Source organism: Cryptomeria japonica, chromosome 8, assembly GCF_030272615.1.
Source record: "Cryptomeria japonica chromosome 8, Sugi_1.0, whole genome shotgun sequence".
Classification (NCBI taxonomy): domain Eukaryota; kingdom Viridiplantae; phylum Streptophyta; class Pinopsida; order Cupressales; family Cupressaceae; genus Cryptomeria; species Cryptomeria japonica.
Window position 1 is genome coordinate 595,029,927 of NC_081412.1, and position 5,630 is coordinate 595,035,556.

A 5,630-nucleotide genomic window follows, 5' to 3' on the forward strand; every position below is an offset into this window, starting at 1 on the left:
AGGTAAAATCTACCAAACTAAAAGTTTTTATAAAAAGTTATATCTCAAAAGACATTTATATTCATCAAAGATGAAGGATGGTGATTCTATTGCTAAAAATTTGAATGATTTTAATTTAGTTATAATCTAGCTTGTATCAATAGATGTTAAGTTAGAAGATGATGATAAATGTATTTTTTTGCTTTTCTCTTTGTCTTATTTATGGAAAAATCTAATCATTTCCATAAGTGTGGCATTACATAATTGAAGATGGATTTTTTTTTCAAGCAACCACTATATATGGGGGTAATTCCTATTTTATTAATCGAAATAAAATTATGAAATTTGCAAGATGGTTCATAATCCATCCGTCATTACAAGAAAAATAGTTTCAAAGAGGAAAATAAATTCATGAAGCCAAGTTTGCACTCCTCAAAAGCTCAACCATCACTACCAACTTTCACAAATTTGTCATCCAAATACCAAAAACACATTGTCTAGACCATACATGAAAACCGAGAAAATCATTAGAGAGGATATAAAATGATCCATTAAATTTGCATGATAATGAAACAACAAGATGAAAACAAAGAATTAAAACTACCTAAAACAATGGATAATGAAGCCAATAGAAGAGAAGATTGTTGTGACTTCCTACTGTTGTTGATAGTAAGAACTATCATTTTTAATTATCTCAGCTAGTCCATTCCAACCATCGACCAAATTCTCCAATTTATCTATAGTCATCTTATTTTCTCTCATAATCCTTTCAAAATAAATAAGGAGAAAATCCATGAATATTGGCTCCCATTATTCCTAGCAAGTTCAAGGAAGGTTTAGGGAGAAAGGGCCTAAAGGGGGATAAAAAGAAATACAAGTCAAAAGTATTTTCTATGAGACCTAGAAAGAGAGACAAGTGTTGAAATTGTAGAAAAAGAGGGCATGCGAAGGAGTGTAGGAACAGGAAAAAGAGTATTGAACCCTCCACAGATAAGTCCTCTGATGATGGTGATTCTGATGCTTTGTTTATTTCAACTAACTTTATTAATAATGGTGTTTAGCTTATTGATCCATATGCATTTTTCCATATGAATCCTCACAAGGTGTGTTATTTACACTCAACATATGACGGGGGAGATGTTTTCCTTAGTGATAATAACATGAAGAAGATTGTTGTTAAGGGAAATATAAAGTTGTATTTTAGTGATGGGAGGGTTAAAAGCCTTGATAATGTTTAAAATATTTCAAGACTTGTAAGAAATTTACTTTTAGTATCCAAGTTGAATGATTTTGGAATGCATGTGAAAATTGACAAGTCTATTGTAGGTTGGTAAGGGGGAGTAGATGGTAATTTCTAAGGGATCCCAGTTAGGGACTTTGTTTAGGCTACATGTCTCCACTTTCTGTAACTCTTCCTATGTAACTAGAACTAAAAATGCATGTATGTTGTGGCACTATAGATTGGGTCACATTGGTCCTCTTTTATTTGAGAGGCTTACATCCATTTGGATACATGATACATTTGTTGTGTTTGATAACTTGAGATTGAATGGGTTTGGGTATTGGTGAAGCTTTTCACCCATGGTTTTGAAAAAGATCATACTTGACACATCTAGCATTTAGAAGTGTATGTAGAAGGACATGTTACATGCTTATGATTTGTGGTTCTCTCTTTAGTCTTGGTTGTGTTCCTAGATGTTTGGATTTACATGAATTTGGATGTGAGATTTTGTGTGGATCTATGGTGATCACTAGTTTGTGGTCATTTTTTCACTTGGTTCTTGGGTGATGGCATGGAGGTTCTTGTATCTCTTTCCTTTGTTGGATGTGGCAAACTTGGGAGACCTATGGAGACTTTTTGAGAGAGATGTTTCTTGCACTAGTAATGTTTGCAGGATTTGCATATCTTTATGGATGGTCCTTAGTGCCACATGGTCACACTCTCTATAAGATTTTGATTGGTAGACTTAGTATTCCTTTGATCTATTTTTAGATTTGAAATTACCCATGCAGTGGTAGTTCCTAGATGTGTATGGTCTTTGTTGATTGCTTTGGCACATGGAGCTTGTGGCGTAGTTTATGGGTTGGTTATGTTGTTGGCATGAGTTTATTGATGTTATGGATACCTTCAAGGTATGGGTGATTGGATGGATTAGAATTTGATGTGGGTGTTATTTTTAGTTGTGTGGGTTTATTAGTTGGATGAGAGAGATCAATTTTGATTATTGTTTTAATTGATTTTCAATCTTGTTTCCTAGAGGATGTCTTTGGCTTTTAATTTTTGTTTTTGTTAAAGACTTTGAAGTTGATGATGTTTATTCTTATGTATAGCTCGTGAGCATAGTGGAGTTGTGGTAGTATCCTATAGCCATTGATATCATTGAGGTTTGATGCTTGCATTTTTTGGATTGGTGCATATTCACCTTGGCTTGCTCCTTATCTTCCATATGTGGCATGTTGGAGGGTGACATGGATTATTTTTTGGAGATGGTGGACATATTGGTTGTTTTTTCATGTATCTTAATGGAGCATGTGAGCATGTTGGTGATTTATGTGATTTCATGGATAGCTGTGATGATGTGTGTAAAGCGGAAAATCGCGATCGAACCCTAGTTGTTCTCCCCTCTTCCAACTCCGAGGAGAGAGAAGGGAGGTTCGCTAGGATTCGATGGTTTTCACTTAGGGGAGAGACTTTACATTCAAAAGAGGGGTTGAAACTCATAAGATCCAATCCCACATAATGCAAGATTGGATGCTAAATGAGTTTCAAGGGTCAAGATAGCAAGGCTACCCTCTTTTGTAAAGAATATTGATAAAGGAATTAAGCTAGGAATGCATAGAAAGTGACAAAGATTTGCTTATAAACTGAGTTCGGATTATAGGATGAAGCTGCGGACCTGGAATTAGCAGTAAAATGTTGATACGACGCTGTCCTGCAAATTTGAGCAAAAGTTGTCGGGACGATGGCGCCCGACGCCACGGTCCTCCGAAAAATCCGCGAAATGAAGGGGGATCTGTTCGTCTCTGCACAAGGATTCCAGATCTTCAATCTCAGCCGCGTACCTACAACCTACACACAGAAAAGCGAAGACGATTGGGGGGTTAGGGATTAGGGGTTTTCCTCTAGGTCAAACCCCGGTTTTGGAATTAACCAAGAAATGAGCAAGTGTTGTAAATGTAAATGTATGTAAAACAAGTACTAATACCTTGTTCTAAGGATGTTTGTATCCTTATGTGCGAAGGTTTAGATGTTGTATGTTGTATGTTGTAGCATGTAGTATGTGATCTCCTCTTCAATGGTTGAATCCTTGTCTTGAATGCAACACTTAGCCTTGAATGGAGACTTGAAATGATCAATTGCTTGAAGAAATGCTTGAATGCTTGAATGCTCGAGTATAATTTCCACGCTTTTCACATCATGTATGTGTTATATCCAAATGAGAGAGAAAAAAGTAGTTTATATACTTGTCATTTAGGGCTGATAGACTGATTTTCCCGACCTTAGGCCGACCAGGAAAGTTAATTTCCAAATTGCAAACAAAAAGACCCGAGACCCCTTAGGAGACCGGGCCCAAAATAGGACCCAGGGACCAGGGCGCTGGGCGCTCTGGTCCCACCTCCCAGGACAGCAGGGTGCAAGGAGGTTCAGGCCAGGGTGCTTGAAAAATGCAGTTTTCAGTGTCGTGAGCAAGTTTCGGGGTCTCCATTCAGGTTGCGTGTTGCGTCGCCATCGTGAAGACCGAAATGCAGTCGAAATTGCAAGTGTCGCAATTTTAGGATGCTACAATGTGGTTTCATCAGTTGGCTCTTAACAGTTTAAATCTTTTTTGTTTCTAGTGACTCTTGACATGTCTTTTACATGTGGGAGAATGTTGGGATTAAGTTTTTTCAACCTTTAAGTCCTTCCATTTAACATTTGATGGAAATATTGTATTATACCTTGAGTACCAACTTTAATAGTTGTTTTCCATGTCAAGGCCTCCTATGTGCAACATTCTATCACTGAGCTTTCAAACTCAGAAGATGAGTATGAAAACTTACATGAAAGTGAAGATGAGGGGTCTGATATAGAGTTGGAAGACAATTTCGATAGGGTTACCTCTGCTAAAGGTATTAGAAAGGGGAAGGATGAGATATGGAATCTGGGTCGGGAAAAAAGATAGCTGGAAAAGGGATTAAAATAAATAGGAGTAAGGTGCAGGAAGATGAAAACTAGTTTGAAGAAGATGATGAGGATGATGAGGGGATGGAGATTGAAAGTGAATATGCTACCCCTTCGCCCAAGAAGAAAACTAAGTGGAGTCCTGTCATTACTGATATTATCCCAGAGAAGGAGGACGATACCTCTAAGATCCACTCTACTCTCCTTGGGACCCTAATAAATGAACTTGTGATGTTGAGAAAGAAGGGAAGATGGTGATGGAAGGTGAGACTCTCCCTCCCAATGATAAAGCTACTGCTGTTGATGTGGAGACCCTGGAAAATATTGTTGTCTTTCCAAAGTTCAACAAAGGCAACATCAATTCTCATATGGCCATGCTTCATATGATGAAGAATGGGATGATGGAGTTTACAAGGTTATTGAAGCGTTCTATTCAGAGATGGATAGCTTGAAGACCAAACAGGCAAAATCTTCCAGGAAAGTGGATACTTTAGAAGCTGTTGGGACAAGTAATCTCACTTCCCTGCCTAATTACCTAAATGAATTAAAAAAAGCCATCAGTGATGCAGAGGCTATCATTGGAGCATATGAATCTCAATTTAAGGTTGTGGAAGCTAGGTTCAATGAATTGGAGAAGAGGGTTCTCAACCATGAGAATACCCTGAAGAAAATTGGAGAACAAAGCTAAAAAATTCTGAAAGCCTCTATCAATAGCTTCAGGGTGATGATTAGCAAATTGGAACAGATCCAAAAGGAAGAGAACACAATAGATATTATTGAGGATAAGGTTCCGACCCTTGAGGGTGGGGCTATTGGGCATGGGAAAAGAACCCAGACAAGTACAAGGAAGATGGCTCAGCAAGCCAAGGAGCTGGAGGATCTGAAGAGTGTTGCTGCCTCAATGGTCCAACTAGAGAAAGAAGTTGTGGAAATTCTCAAAAAAAATTCTTAGGTCTCTTGTTCTTTGTCCAAGGTTGTCCCTTAGGTGGTTTTGTGTTGTCCCTCTGTTTCGTTTGGTGCTCTTGCAGGGTTTTTGTCTCTGCTAGTTGACTCCTTTTTGTGTTTTGTTCTATCTAGTTGGGCTTTCAATGTTTTATCTATTTTATAACTTGTTGTAAAGGGTTTTGGGTCCCCTTCAAAACTTGCTTTTCACTTAATCAAAAACTTTAATAGTTGTCATATCATTTTGTGGGACTTGTATGAGAGGTTATTCCTACATGCAATGTGATGAGAGCTCAACAAAGTGTCACTTGTCACTTGGATGCTTGTTTAGGGAGAGGAGTTTGTAAAAACTTCTCAAAGGTGTGCTTTGGTAACACATGTCCCAACATTGTTGAGTTCAATATGGAAGGGTCCTATTATTTAGGAAGTTAACACCCACTTTGAAGAGTCAAGTTTGGAAGCTACTATTCATGTAAGAGTTATGCAAAAATGAAGTTTCTATTTCATGTTGAGTTTAAACATGAAATGTAGGGTACCTTTGAAGATA